Source organism: Geotrypetes seraphini, chromosome 8 (assembly GCF_902459505.1).
Source record: "Geotrypetes seraphini chromosome 8, aGeoSer1.1, whole genome shotgun sequence".
Taxonomy (NCBI): Eukaryota; Metazoa; Chordata; class Amphibia; order Gymnophiona; family Dermophiidae; genus Geotrypetes; species Geotrypetes seraphini.
In genome coordinates, this window is record NC_047091.1 from 19,771,848 (window position 1) to 19,788,572 (window position 16,725).

Here is a 16,725-nt window from a genome sequence, read left to right on the forward strand (position 1 = left end):
CGGGGATGGGTGGAGATGGAGAGGATCCTGGCGGGGACGGGTGGGGATGGAGAGGATCCTGACGGGGACGGGTGGGGATGGAGAGGATCCTGACGGGGACAGGTGGGGATGGAGAGGATCCTGGCGGGGACGGGTGGGGATGGAGAGGATCCTGACGGGGACGGGTGGGGATGGAGAGGATCCTGGCGGGGATGGGTGGAGATGGAGAGGATCCTGGCGGGGACGGGTGGGGATGGAGAGGATCCTGACGGGGACGGGTGGGGATGGAGAGGATCCTGACGGGGACGGGTGGGGATGGAGAGGATTCTGACGGGGACGGGTGGGGATGGAGAGGATCCTGACGGGGACGGGTGGGGATGGAGAGGATTCTGGTGGAGACAGGTGGGGATGGAGAGGATCCTGACGGGGACAGGTGGGGATGGAGAGGATCCTGGCGGGGATGGGTGGAGATGGAGAGGATCCTGACGGGGACGGGTGGGGATGGAGAGGATCCTGACGGGGACGGGTGGGGATGGAGAGGATCCTGACGGGGACGGGTGGGGATGGAGAGGATCCTGACGGGGACGGGTGGGGATGGAGAGGATCCTGACGGGGACAGGTGGGGATGGAGAGGATCCTGACGGGGACGGGTGAGGATGGAGAGGATCCTGACGAGGACAGGTGGGGATGGAGAGGATCCTGGTGGGGATGGGTAGAGATGGAGAGGATCCTGGCGGGGACGGGTGGGGATGGAGAGGATCCTGACGGGGACAGGTGGGGATGGAGAGGATCCTGGTGGGGATGGGTGGAGATGGAGAGGATCCTGGCGGGGACGGGTGGGGATGGAGAGGATCCTGACGGGGACGGGTGGGGATGGAGAGGATCCTGACGGGGACGGGTGGGGATGGAGAGGATCCTGACGAGGACGGGTGGGGATGGAGAGGATCCTGGTGGGGATGGGTAGAGATGGAGAGGATCCTGGTGGGGACGGGTGGGGACGGAGAGGATCCTGGCGGGGACTTGCGGGGATGGAGAGCATCCTGACGGGGACGGGTGGGGACGGAGAGGATCCTGGCGGGGACGGAGAGGATCCTGGCGGGGACAGGTGGGGACGGAGAGGATCCTGGCGGGGACGGGTGGGGATGGAGAGGATCCTGACGGGGACGGGTGGGGATGGGTGGGATTTCTGTCCCCGCACAATTCTCTACACTGCAACTCTATCCCTGTTCTAGCCAAACTGTACCATGGGAACACCTACACTCATCTCGTACATAAGTACACACGTCTTATTTCCATGTGTAAAAGAGCTTTTCATGTGGAAAATTCTTTAAAAACTGACAATCCACTTGTTTTACTGTCACTGTTAAGCCCAGTACTTCCAGTGCTTTCCAAGTCAAATGTGGGAAAGTTAATCCTAGAAGGGGAAAGAGCTCCTTGCACAGGGACAGGACAGCCTTGGGTGAGAGCGGAGAAAGGACGCTCGTGCAGCTGTTTCCTGCAAAAGCAGTTCTCTCCGCCAGCGCAGAGGAGAAGTTTTAGTGCCCCAGGAGGGCGTTTGTGGAGGTGAATAATCGTAGAATGGGGTTTTATGTTCAAACAGCTGCATAAACAGATCATTTTTCTCTCCCTTTGCCTTACGTATCTGCCCTCACCCTTTTCCCATTCTCCCTCTTGATTTGGGAACACTTTTTTTCCCCCAGTTTTTTCCTCTTGGCGCAAAGGACACCCACAGTTAGCAGAGAGTTGATCCACGCTAAGCTGATATTCTATAAAGGGTGCCCTACGCCAGTGTTCTTCAACCTTTTTACACCTATGGACCGGCAGAAATAAAATCATTATTTTGTGGACCGCCATCGGTCTGCGGACCGGCGATTGAAGAACACTGAGCCTAAGTGGTGGGCCCTCTGGAACCCTTCCCCCTGATGTTGCGACATCAGAGAGAAGGCTTCCAGTTCAGGCGCAGGACGTGCGTAGAAGCCCACTGCCCGTGGCTTTGTGCAGAGTCAGTGAGGAAGAGGGAGCTGGGCCGAAAATAACGCTGCATCAGTCGCACTGCAAACCGGCGACGGAAGAACACTGTTTTGGGCCTGATGCACGTGCCGGCCCTGTGGACCGGCAGGAAATTTCCGTGGACCGGCACTGGTCCGTGGACCGGTAGTTGAAGAACACTGTTTTGGGCCTGATGCACGTGCCGGCCCTGTGGACCGGCAGGAAATTTCCGTGGACCGGCACTGGTCCGTGGACCGGTGGTTGAAGAACACTGTTTTGGGCCTGATGCACGTGCCGGCCCTGTGGACCGGCAGGAAATTTCCGTGGACCGGCACTGGTCCGTGGACCGGTGGTTGAAGAACACTGTTTTAGGCCTGATGCACGTGCCGGCCCTGTGGACCGGCAGGAGATTTCCGTGGACCGGCACTGGTCCGTGGACCGGTGGTTGAAGAACACCGCCCTACGCAAAGCGTGCTGTATGGATTATTAGCTTTTCAACTAAAAAAATGTTAGGAGTGTCAAATTACTAAATCACTGGTAGCGCTAGACTAGTCAATCAAAAAAATTTTCACTTTTATATGGAGAGATAAATTGCTTAATAAACTGTGATAATATAATCAAACAAATACCTACTATAGTCACAGTTGCACTCACTAAAAAAAATTTTTGTGAAAATCTCAGACCCTTAACCCGTGACTGGTGATGTCACCAAACTGGGGTTCATTGGGGGACCATCATCGTTTTCCACTGTCCCCTTACCATCCAACTTGATATTACTATATAGATACAGATTGAAAAAACTTATCTGTCAGTCGGATGGTTTGATCCCAGTAATGATCCTCAGCGGTGAATAAATTATCTCGTGCTTGTAGTGTACTAAAAATGACTGCTGTTACTCCTCCATAATGTGTCCATGTCCCCCCGACTCGAGTTTCGAGAAAGGTCTTCCTCAGGGAAGGACTCTGTTGCTAGCTCCCCATACAAACATGGGGCCGAAATCTGGAAAGGAATCCAGGGTTAAGGGTCTGAGATTTTCACAAAAAAATTTTTTAGTGAGTGCAACTGTGACTATAGTAGGAATCAAAACATTTTTCCAGCTTCTTTTTAAATATTAGAAATAAATATTTAAATATAATAAATATAGAATATATAATTTTTTTAAAATAAATATTAATGATGGAAAGTGCTCAGTGTCATATTTCTTGCAAGCGAGCCACGTAGAGATTCAAGAGGGACCATAGAGGAGTATAGTTATCCGACGCAGAAGTTGTACATAGTCTGGATTTTGCACTGCTGTTTGGCACAAAACTCTTTATGAGTTTCACCATAATGCACTTGATACGTTTATCTGCAGAGCCACGACAGCAAATCATCGCATAAGATAAGTATAAGACTCTCTTAGCTTTATCATTTGTATTTGCATATTTACTAAGCAATATACATCAACGAAAAGGGACTGAAAAGTGATATGATGGTCCCTCTTGAATCTCTACGCGGCTCGCACGCAAGAGATATGACACTGAGCATTTTTCATCATTAATATTTATTTCAAAAAAATTATATATTCTCCATTTATTATATTTAAATATTTATTTCTAATATTTAAAAAGAAGCTGGAAAAATTTTTTGATTGGATTATTAGCTTGCCACACATTTCCCTTAAAATCTGTGCACGGCGCCATATGCTTTGCGCACAAACTGATGCATACGGCTGATTTGCGTACCACTTAATTGTTTAACAAGACCAATTGGCATGGATAATTAGCAATTAACACCTCATAATTGATGCTGATTGGCACTAATTAGAAGTTGTACACACAACTTGGAGGGCGCATTCTATAAAGTGGGTGCTTCACTTCTAGTGTGCAAATTTCAAAAGGGGGCATGGTCAGGGAAGGAGCCTGGGTGGCTCATGGGCATTCCTAAAAGTTACGTGCAGTAGTACAGAATACGCCTGACCCGTGCATAATTTAGGCACCTAGATGTTAAGCCGTGTACAGCTGCTAAGCGTGATTCTATAGATGGCGCATGCCTTTTATAGAATCACGGTAAGTGCCGTTATGATCACGGTTTTTTTTAGATGCTGTATATAGCAGACTCAGGCCTTTTGGGCCAGATTCTATAAACAGCGCCTTTGATAGGCGTCGCTAGGTGCCCTGATCTCGGATGCCTAGCAAAGCCTATGTAGCATTCGAGCGCAACCCAAATTGTGTTAATTAGCTTAAATGGACTGGTAATTGACCGCACCATTAAAGTTAATTGATAAGTTTTTAAAAAAGATTAAGAGTTTTGTGTAGAACTCAGAGAGATGCCTAGCGATGCCTAAATCAAGGCATCCTCCGACGCCTACCTGAAAAGTAGGCCTAGTTAGGGGCGGACAATAGGCATGGTTGAGTTAGGCATTACTAGACGTCTGAGTTAGGCATCGGTATATTAAAACCTGACCCAAAACACCGGCGCCTACCTCTATGACGCCCAGCGATGCCTAGGTGTGAGTCTACAAGTGACACCTAGTGGTTGATTGACAACTGCGCGGTGTGGCACCTACAATGAAGGCGCACTTAGACGCCGTTTATAGAATATGGCCTTTTGCACCTAACTTTAGGGGCAAGCATATACACCCGCCACAGGATGGCGTAAATACTTGCACGCAACTGATAGCAGTTAGGCACGCAAATGCAGGTAATTTCTGGGAATGCCCCTCCTGTAGTCATACCCCCTTTGGAATAGTGCGCTACTGTAATTAGCGCTGCTCGTGGCTTCCTCAGCACTGTTCCTCTGCCGTGGACCACCCACAGGAAGTTACATCAGAGGAGGCGGGCTGTGGCAGAGGAACACTGCCGAGGAAGCCATGAGCAGCGCTAGAGAATTACTGCCACACCAGCGACCCCGTTGCATTTAAGAAGTGAAGGGGGGGCTTCAGAATGGGATGGGAAGAAAAGAAGTACATCCTGGCCCACTGGGCCCCCTGAAGCAGCTGATTTTTAGATGAAGAGAAGGATGCAGGATGGGAGGGCATTTGGTTGACCCAGGGGTGGCGTAGGGAAAAGGAGGAAGGGAGAGATGCTGGATGTGAGGGCGTTTGGTGGGTGGGGAAATCGGGGGGAAGGGCAGGGAGGAGAGGAATTGGGGGGCCCCCTCCTTAATTTCTGCCCTGGGCTTCAGCATGTCTAAAACATGGATCCGGGATCTCCCACCCAAATGCGGGTGACCTATACAGAATCTGGGGAAAGGGGAAAAAGACCCCTCGAATACTGGGTGTTTGGTTTCCTCATGAAATATTTTGGCTTTAATCCCTCAGATTCCAGCTTGGGATAGCAGAGCTGATAAAGTCTTGCTAAAAGGTGCCATCTCAGTGGGTGCAGGGGGTCCTTGAGCACCTCCAATACTGAGAACATTCTTTCACTGTGTCCAGGGAGGAATCATTTCTGTCGTGGCGCTCGTGGCTCTGACTATGTGGCTACAGAGTCCTCCTGATTCTGCCCGGACAGCATAACCTGTAAATGCTAGTCCAGAATTTGTTCTTGGTGTCGATTGGTCCCTCTGGCTGCTGGGGCGAACAATTCTGGCCTATTTGTGTAAAGGTGACAGTAATAAATAACTACAGTCTGCTCCCTCCCCCCACTTCCCCCTCGCCCCCCCCTCCCCCCATCTCCTGTGCACAGTTCCATTTTCCCACAGTCCCAACCTTCGAAAACAGGAAATTCACAGCAGCACAACAAAAGAAAGCTGCAGACTGGGACCGGGAGACCTTGGTCCATTACAGTTCCCTGACTCATGAAGAGTGCGGCTGCATGCACAATAAGTCTGTGCAGGTCGGCACTTTTACATTAACCCAGCACTGCACTGCACTGCACACTCTTCACTAGCAGCAGAATGGAGCAGTGTTAATAGCACAGCACTGCAATCCAATCCACACCCCTCACCAGCACAGCAGTACATACACTGCACACCCCTCACTAGCACAGCACTGCAGTGCACACCCTTCACCAGAATAACACTGTAGTCCACTGCACACTCTTCACTAGCAGCAGAATGGAGCAGTGTTAATAGCACAGCACTGCAATCCAATGCACACCCCTCACCAGCACAGCACTACAGTACACTGCACACCCCTCACCAGCATAACACTGTAGTCCACTGCACACTCTTCACTAGCAGCAGAATGGAGCAGTGTTAATAGCACAGCACTGCAATCCAATGCACACCCCTCACCAGCACAGCAGTACAGTACACTGCACACCCCTCACTAGCACAGCACTGCAATGCACACCCCTCACCAGCATAACACTGTAGTCCACTGCACACCCCTTACTAGCCCAAGATTGCAATCCTCACCAGCATAGCACTACAGTCCACTGCACACCCTTCACTAGCCCAGCACTGCAGTCCAATTCACACTCTTCACTAGCAGAATAGAGCAGTACTAATAGCCCAGCACTGCAGTCCGCTGCACACCCCTCACTAGTAGCAGAATAGAGCAATATTAATAGCACATCACAGTAGTCCACTGCACCCCCTTTACCAGCGCAGCACTTGAATCTACTGCACACCCCTCACTAGCAACAGGATGGAGCAGTGTTAGCAGCACAGTGATGCAGTGCACTGCACATCCCTCACCAGCACAGCTCTGCAGTCCACTGCACACACCTCACTAGCAGAGGGAAGTAGCAGTGTTAATAGCGCAGCACTGCAGTTCACTGCACACACCTCACTAGCAGCAGGATGGAGTAGCATTAACAGCACAGCACTGCAGTCCACTGCACACACTTCACTAGCAGCAGGATGGAGCAGTGTACAGCAGCAGAGGCTTCATGAACTGAGTACTGTAGCCCCTCCCCCCCAGCACTCAGGTATCTTCAGCAATACAGCAATGAGATACTGTACTTTGCACATTTCTCACTAATGGTACTACAGAACTACACGAGTAAGGGTCTGTGAGATACAGCTTGAATCAATTCTGGGACAATCAGTTTCAAAAAGAATTTATATAACAGATAACTAAAAAGGGCCCCTGAGGCAGTCCAAGAGTCGAAACACTGGCAGTGTCGGGTCTTTTACTGAATAAAGTTCTGTTGGCGTGTACACTTCTTTGTGAATGTCATTGACTATTTTGTGTATTTTGATCCCTTTCTTTGCATTGTTCTAATGTATTTGATACATTTAGCGGTATTATATTCAGGGTACTTTTTCTGTCCCCAGTGGACTCACAGTCTTAAGCTTTTTGTATCGGGAGCAGTGCTCCTCAAAATTCAACACTGCACCGTTAGGCTTCACATCCCTCACAGAGTACTGCAGTCCTCTCACTTAGCAACACAATGCAACTTTGCACACCCTTTATGGGGTTAAGATTCCGGAATCCCAAAGAGTAACAAAAGATAGTAACAACATTCCATGCTATCGATCCAGGGCAAGCAGTGGCTTCCCCCATGGCTTTCTCAATAACAGACTATGGACTTTTCCTCCAGGAACTTGTCCAAACCTTTCTTAAAGCCAGCTACGCTATCCGCTCTTACCACAACCTCTGTCAACGTGTTCCAGAGCTTAACTATTCTCTTGAGTGAAAAAAATATTTCCTCCTATTGGTTTTAAAAGTATTTCCCTGTAACTTCATCGAGTGTCCCCCCCCCCTAGTCTTTGTAATTTTTGACGGAGTGAAAAATCGATCCACTTGTACCCGTTCTACTCCACTCAGGATTTTGTAGGCTTCAATCCTATCTCCCCTCAGCCGTCTCTTTTCCAAGCTGAAGAGCCCTAAACGTTTTAGTCTTTCCTCATACGAGAGGAGTTCCATCCCCTTTACCATCTTGGTCGCTCTTCTTTGAACCTTTTCTAGCGTCACTATATCTTTCTTGAGATAAGGAGACCAGAATTGAACGCAATACTCCAGCTGAGGCCGCACCATGGAGCGATACAGGGGCATTATGACATTCTTAGTCTTGTTAACCATCCCTTTTTAAAAATAATTCCCAGCATCCTGTTTGCGATCTTGGGAAAATCACTGAACCATCCATTGATTCGGGGGTTCATAGACAACGGCGCAAAAGACAAAAGCGCGCGCCGACAATTGAGCGCAGCGTGCGCCGCCGTGCCGCTCTAAATTACAGTTTTTAGGGGCTCCGACGGGGTTTTTTGATGGGGAACCCCCCCAGTTTACTTAATAGACATCGCGCCAGCGTTATGGGGGGTTTGGGGGTTGTAACCCTCCACATTTTATTGTAAACTGAACTTTTTCCCTAAAAACAGGGAAAAAGTTAAGTTTTCAGTAAAATGTGGGGGGTTAGAACCCCCCACGCCCCCCACAATGCCCCCACAACGCGGCGCGATGTCTATTAAGTAAAGTGGGGGGGTTCCCCCCACGCCCCCCCCTTCGGAGCGCTAAAAACAGTAATTTAGAGCGGCGCGGCAGCGCGCACTGCGCTCAATTGTCTGGGCGCACCTCTGTCCCGGCGCGCTTTTGACCTGACACCGATTCGGGTACTAACTTAGATTTAAATCATCTGGAGACAGGAAAATGAATGCTGTACCTAAATGCAACTTGCTTGGAGCTGCAACTGAAAAAAGGCGTTACTAAATTCAAAACTCCTGTACATACTTACTGCATATAAAAACAGGTAGTTGATGAAGTAGGTACAGTGATTCTGTTTATTGGGTTGGAACAGGCAGGTCCACACTGTTATCACAGAGCCCACTGCAAATTACCATCTGTTTGGAAATGAAAAAAAAAAAAAAAAGATAAAGCAGGCCTAACATCCCAACTGCACTTCAGGATTTGTACATGCTTTACTCTATCTAAATCTCGCCCCTTTCTCAATTGCCCTCTGTATTCCCTCCTTGACCCCCATAGAAACATAGAAAGATGACGGCAGATAAGGGCTACAGCCCATCAAGTCTGCCCACACTATTGACCCACCCTTTTAAGTCTACTGACCCCCTTAAATATAATTGTAATTATACTGCCACTCTACTGACCCTCTCTTTCAAGTCTATACCCTAGTGACCCTATCCCTTGGCATGACCCTCGTAGGGATCCCACATAGGTATCCCATTTACTCTTGAAGTCTGGGATGCTGTGTGCCTCGATCACCTGCACTGGAAGCTTGTTCCAATGCTCAATCACTCTCTCCCTCTCTCCACTGGCTAAGGATCTCTTCCTCCCTTCGCATCCCCTTTCTGGTCTTGGTCACTCTCTCTTCCTCTGTCAACCCTCCCCCCCCCCTCCACTCACTTGCAGGTCCAGCATCCATGTCCCCTCATTCCACCCGCCACCTCTCTCACTTGCACCCTGAATCCCTTCCCTACTCCCCATGATCTGGCATCTCTCTCTCTCTCTCTCTCTCTCTCTCTCTATGATCAAGTATCTCTTCCTTCTCACCACCCCATTTCTGTCCTGAGTTTCCTTCTCATCCCCTTTTCCATCTACTTACGGGTCCGTCCAGTATCCATGTCCCATCCCTTCCTCCCCCTATAGATCTAGCATCCATGTCCCCTCTTCTCTCCTCCCCTATTTACAATGCAGCATCCATGTCCCCTCCACTCTTCTCCTCCTCCCTTTGACGGAGACTCTAGTAGATGGAACCTATGCACATTATTTATTTATTTCTTCCATTTGTGCATCACACATATCAATACAAGCTCTTGGGGACATTACAGAGGAAGGGGTTAGAATGTAATGTAATGTAATGTAATGTAATTTATTTCTTATATACCGCTACATCCGTTAGGTTCTAAGCGGTTTACAGAAAATATACATTAAGATTAGAAATAAGAAAGGTACTTGAAAAATTCCCTTACTGTCCCGAAGGCTCACAATCTAACTAAAGTACCTGGAGGGTAATAGAGAAGTGAAAAGTAGAGTTAGAGGAAAAATAAAAATAAAATAAACATTTTAAAAAGACAGCATTGATCTAAAGTGAGTTACAGCAGAATAAAATATACATTTAGACATACTATTTAAAATTAACAGAAGAGGGTAGGGAGCACAATGGAGGGCAGGAAGATACAGGAGGAGAAGAGGATACAAGTGATTAGGTGTCAAATAGATGAGTGTGGGTTTCTGTCCCAGAAATATCTAAGAAAAAGAACAATATAATTTAAATCATTAAATTTTAGAGTGTTTGGGCAGACTGGATAGGCCATTCGGGTCTTTATCTGCCGTCATTTACTAAGTTATTATGTATTACATCCTTTTTCCCCCTACCCTATCTGCTCCTGTCCTATCACAGCTTAATTTTGTCATGTGGCTCCTTTCCAAAACATTGTGGCTGTTTGTCCATCCACTGTGATCCGCGTTATGCCTAGGATTGTGTGAATGGTGTGGCTAAACCAGACATAAACATGGATGGATAAAAAAAAAACTGCTCCCAACCCTCTGTCTCCTCTCCTTGGTGGTGGCTGAGCAGGTGGGGGAGGGGGGGGCACCAGTGGGTGAGTCATACAGGGCACAATAGCTCATTATGGACCCACCTGCCTGTGATTAGGTTCATCTGTCTTTCTCATTCTACCTCTGTAGCTTTTCCCTTCCCTACCTTCACTCCTTCCCCAGCTCTCTCTGATGCAGGAAGTCTGCCGACTTCTTTTCATTCTCTCCTAAACAAAGACGCATTGATGCCCCAGAGTGATGCCGCTTTTTTTGCTTATCAACAGGCATCAAAGGGCACTGCATTACCACACAGTATGAGACCCTTTCCGGCAAATTATCACAATGAAAATAAAAAGGCTGCCACTGGAAAACCACCTCCCCCCTCAGTCCCATCACTTCCCCTCTCTGCCTCTGAGCATTGTTACTGCTTTGGGAAAATGCATCTCTCTCTATATGATAAGGATAGGAATTTGATATACCGATTGGACAGCGGTACTCAAGCATTTTCCCTATCTGTACTGGCAGGCTCACAGTCTATCTAACATATATCTCAGTGGTCAGTGAGTCACACAGCAGCAACCCCTGTGGCACCCCAGTCCTGTCCTGTGGGCCGGATTTTCCTATAGGCTAACTAGGCTTCAGCCTAGGGCCTCAAGATCAAGAGGGGCCTACATTCAAATTGTTAGCAAAATTAAAATTACACTATTCTAAAAACAGTGAACACTAAAACACTGAACCGAAAATAAGGAGAAATTCTACGCTTTGGGATCGGAACCGGCTCCGGCCGCAACGGGGCGCCGACTCGGCTTCTCCCTTTCTTTTCCTCGCCCTGGGAGGAGGATCGGGGAGGGAAAGACGTCAGTCCGGAAACAGCTGGGCAAAGCCCAGCCCCGCGGGGAGAGAGGCAAAACTTGGATCCGTCAGGACAGGGCGGCCCAGACTGGCATCGGGGGGGGGAGGGGTTTCAGTGGAAGGGGGATGGGAGGCAGGCAGGCTGGCATTGGAGGGGGGTGGGGGGTTTAATGGAAGGCAGGCAGGCAGGATGGCATGGGGGGGTGTTCAATGGAAGGGGGATGGGAGGCAGGCGGGCATCGGAGGGGGGGGTGAGATGAGGAAGGACGCACTGGGGGCACTATGGCCATAGGAAGGGGCAATGTTGTGTGTTATGTTTGATTAGTTATTGTTACAAGTACTATATATGGTGCTGAGAATAAATGTCCAAATAAGTGTTCTCGACTTTTTTTTATTTATTATCCGTGCCACAGTTTTTATAAAGGTTAGTACCAATAACAACATGTTTCATTTAACATATTGATATATATCACAGTAATGATATATTTTATTATCTCTCATGTAATTTACAACTTAAAAATGGGAGGTGAAAGGGCCTCATAAGTGGAATAGCCTAGGGCCTCTTTTCATCTAAATCCAGCCTTGCCTTGCGGCCCTTCTTACTAGTATAGCTACAGGAGTAACATTAGAAAATATTTCCAGGGTGTGTAAGTGTTGGTAGCTCATTATTGTACAAAAGCAGAAATCCTGGGTCAGGCTACTGCCCCCCTCCTCAGCTAACCAGGCTTCTGCCCTCCCCCCCCCATCCCCCAGCTAACCAAGAGGGGAAGAATAATGAGGAGGGGAGAAATGCTACAGAGGCAGTAATGGCCTACATTTACGTGACTGACTCTTTTGTGGAAAAATGTCCAATCACCTAAGCACTGTTCTGCGTGGGTGTAAGTAGCATAGAGTGTACATGCAAGGGAATATTCACATAAGCGAAGCATGGGAGGAGTAGGGAAGGGCGGGACTTGGAAGGGCATGGGAGGGGCATAGAAGGGTATGGGTGTGATGCGGAAGGGCATGGAAAGCATGGTCAGGGCTGCAGCTTATAGAATATAGTAACTTACCTGCATCCGTGCTGAATTTAGGCACCTGTAGTTCGTCAGGTCTAGGGTCAGGGTCATCTCAAAGCATTATGGTGCCCTAAGCCAACTTGCTTCAACATCCCCTCCCCCCTCCCCACCCACATCCTTTGCTTGCTTGGTCCAGTATCTCTCCCCAGCACCCTAGTCCAGTCTCTACCTTCCTCCCTCTTCCAATGCGGTCCTGTAAATTTTATCTTGGCGGAAGAGAGAAGGAGTGAAGATTTAAGCTTTTCCTATCGTAATAAATTTTACGTTACGCTGGTTCCAATCGTAATTATTTTAGCAAAGTTTTGTATTATTCACCGTTATCATTTACGGCTATTGCAAACATAATGTAAATAAGTCATAAGTCTGAAAATTCAAATATTTTGTGTTCCAGCCTTGTACTGTATGTCCCATGCCATTGGACATACGATGGCAATGACATTTTTGGAATGTCCCGTCAGCCGGGACACCCGATAGGAAAAGGTTAAGCTTTAGAACAGGTGAGGCACTGTGAGGGATTGGAAAGTTCTATCCAGAGTACTATTTCTAGAACATTCTTGTAACTTAAATGGTAATTGTAAAAACCCATTTCTAAACTGTCTAGGGCAAATCCTGGGACATAATGATGAGCCAACAAGACCTATTTGAACTTGTAACTATGTAGACTTAGTAGATAAGGACAGGTTGTTCCCCTCTCCAAGGTAGGGAGAACGAGAGGGCACTCTCTAAAATTGAAAGGGGATAGATTCCGTACAAACGTAAGGAAGTTCTTCTTCACCCAGAGAGTGGTAGAAAACTGGAACACTCTTCCGGAGTCTGTCATAGGGGAAAACACTCTCCAGGGACTCAAGACAAAGTAGATAAAGACAGGTTGTTCACCCTCTCCAAGGTAGAGAGAACGAGAGGGCACTCTCTAAAATTGAAAGGGGATAGATTCCGTACAAACGTAAGGAAGTTCTTCTTCACCCAGAGAGTGGTAGAAAACTGGAACGCTCTTCCGGTGTCTGTCATAGGGGAAAACACCCTCCAGGGATTCAAGACAAAGTTAGACAAGTTCATGCTGAACCGGAACTTGCTCAGGTAGGGCTAGTCTGATGAGGATACTGATCTTTGATCAGAGGGCCGCCGTGTGAGCGGACTGTTGGGCACGATGGACCACTAGTCTGACCCAGCAGCGGCAATTCTTATGTTCTTATGTATTTGTAACTATGACCTAACTGTATTAACTGTACTAATCCACTTGTCTAGAGAATGACACAGTGACAAAATTTGTTACCATCATAGTCCCCACGGGAAACCATCTCCATGTCATTCTTTAAGGAGAAAGGGAAGAATCAGAGTATGAATGGGCACAACTACTGATTCTCAAGCCTTGCATTGAAGAATGCTGGTGTAGAAGGACTGAGGTTGAGATAGGCACTAGTGAATGACAGTATCTGGTATCCAGAGCAGATATTGTGATGTCATAATGCCTCATTCCACCAATGCCTAAGAACCAACCTCATCAGTGATGTCACAATGGATTCATTATCCTATATTTGGCTCACATAAGAATCAGAGTATGGATGGGCTCAGCCACTGACCCTCAAGCCTTGTATTGAAGAATGGTGGTGTAGAAGGATTGAGGTTGAGATAGACACTAAAGAATGGCACGGGATGGTTTACCGCAGTTATCCGCAGGGATGGAGACAGTGGCAAATTCTGTCACCGTGTCATTCTCTATGCCAACTCTATTGAATGTCCGTGTCAAACTGTCCATTGCAACTTCCTGGGTAAATGACCCAACCTCTTGTAATGTAATCCAACCTTGAACTGAATAAGTAAAGGCAGAATAGAAAACTTGATTAACATAACATAAGAACCCTGGATAGTCAGTCCAATATTAATAACACTAGTGCATTAGTATCCAGAACTCCGGTGGTAATGCTAACATACTTGCATATTATGTGCCTTAGCAGCCCTAGTAAATGGGCATTACCCATTGGTATATAGCAGTGAGACCTCCACACATGTAACACTGCCAATGCACCATAGCAGTGACCCACAGATTTCAGAACCAGATTTCTTAAGTTGTGGCAGTATGAATCTTCAGGGTCTCCAACTCCTGAGAGCAAGGATTTTTAACCCAGTCCTTGACTTACCTAACTTTGCTTACCTAACTTGGTTGTCACTAAAGGCAGAGTACCCCTCTCCACCAAGCATGTCACCCCCCTTGCATATGCCCTCCCTCCAGTACAGGGGTGCATTGAGAAGTCATCGAACTGCAGTCTACAGGTGTGTGGCTGTCAGCTCTGCCGGTCCCCTGTCTCATCTGTCAACTTTCTGTTCTGGGCAAGGGACCGGCAGAGCCAACAGCCGCACACCTGTAGACTGCGGTTCCATGTCTCCTCAATGCACCCCATTCTGCCTGCATCCGGGACAGACCATACCCACTATCCCACCCTTTGTACACAACTGCTTGGCACATATCCAGCTGGACAAGTTTTCAGGAGACCCATATGAATATGCATGAGATAGATTTGCATACAATGGAGGTAGTGCATGCATATTTACTGTGGATATCCTGAAAACCTGACTGGCTGGGTGTGTTCTGCAAACTGGGTTGAGAGCCCCTGCCATAGAGGAATGATTACAGTGAGGTTCTATTCCCAGCTCAGGCTCAGACTTGCTGGGCTGATTACACATGGGTTCCATTCCTGGCTCATCTTCCTGAGGTGCTTAGCTGTAGGAAGCTGGCAAGGGAGGGGTTGTATGTGTGTAAGGTGGGAAAAGGAGGGGGAGGGGATGCAGAAAGTAGCCATTAGCTGTTACCAACTGTTTCCTGTTTAGGTTTTATTTTTAGTCAGGAGATGAGAAAGGAAGTGATCTTTCTTCCAGCACTGGATTCTTCCATTATTTGCCGTAAGAGGAAATGAAGTTTCCCCGACTATAAAGAATCGTGTCCTGGTGTGTCTGTTAACAGCATGCCTTCCTCCTCTCTCTTTATGTGGACAGAAGGGCTATGTTGTACTGTAGGTGTTTGCTATTCAATTTATATCTCTTTTGGAATTCTATCTTGATGGCACATTAATCTGTGGAATCAGATTGTGATGGCCGAAGACTTTATTAAATCTAGTTATCCATCTCAGTCCATCTCTTCACTCATCTACATCCAATCAATGATCCTCAATCCATTAAATGAACAGCCTACCTGTCTGTCCCTTTATCCATCATCTATCCAATCAATAATTAATCAATAACCTGCTTATCCTTCTGCCAATCCATCTATCCAATTAATGATCTTTCCATCTGATAATCATCAGCTTACCTGTCCATTCATCTGTCTAGACAGGGGTGCCCACACTTTTTAGGCTTGCGAGCTACTTTTTAAATGACCAAGTCAAAATGATCTACCAACAATAAAATAAAAAAAAACCAAAGCACACTGTACGCATAGAAAATGTTAATTATCATTCCTATTCCAGGGTTTTTCAAAGAGGTCAAAGCAGATGACTCTATGCACTATCACCTCAGTAACAACCATACAAAATTAGACAAATATACCCCCCTCCCTTTTTACTAAATCACGATAGCAGTTTTTAGCGCAGGGAGCTGCGCTGAATGCCCAGCGCTGCTCTCGACACTCATAGGCTCCCTGCGCTAAAAACCTCTATTGCGGTTTAGTAAAAGGGGACCTTAGTGTAAAATATAGGCAGCAGATATAAATTCAGACACATTTTGATCACTAAATTTAAAATAAAATAATTTTTCCTACCTTGTCTGGTGATTTCATGAGTCTCTGGTTGCACTTTCTTCTTCTGACTGTGCATCCAATCTTTCTTCCCTTCTTTTAGCCTGTATGCTTCCTCTCCTCCAGACCTCATTCCTTCCCCCAACTTTTCCTTCCTCTTCCCTGCCCTTTCTTTCTCTCTGCCTCCCTTTCTTTTTTTTCTGTTTCTCTTCTTTCCTTCTGTCTCCCTGCCTGCCCTTTTTCTTTCTTTCTCCCTGCCCTCCCCCAAGCCACTGCCATTGCCATCGGGGACCAGGACCCAAACACCACCAATAACAGGCCCCAAGCTCTCCCTGCTTCGGCCAACCAGCATTCCTCTCCCCGACGTCAATTCTGCCGTCGGGAAGAGGAAGGCTGATCAGCCCAAGATCGTGATCAACCTATTGGGGGAAATGCTGCCGGGTCCTGCCTTCGCGGAAACAGAAAGTAGGCAGGACCCGGCAGGAAGAAGAACAAATGCTTCACTAACCTGTCTCCCGCCTTAGCCCGTAGCGAACGCTTGCTTCAGGGCTCTCAACATGTGCGTGCCAGCTTCCCTTCTCTCCCCCCCCCCCCCGGACATAACTTCCGGTTTCGGAGGGAAGAGAAGAGAAGCCGGCACGCACACGTTAGAGCCTGGAGCATAAGTTCGCTACAGGCTGAAATCTCCAAGCCGGTTTTTTGGGGGTTTTTTTAATGTTCAGCAGCGGCAGATGACAGCTGGGCGAACTGCCCAGCTA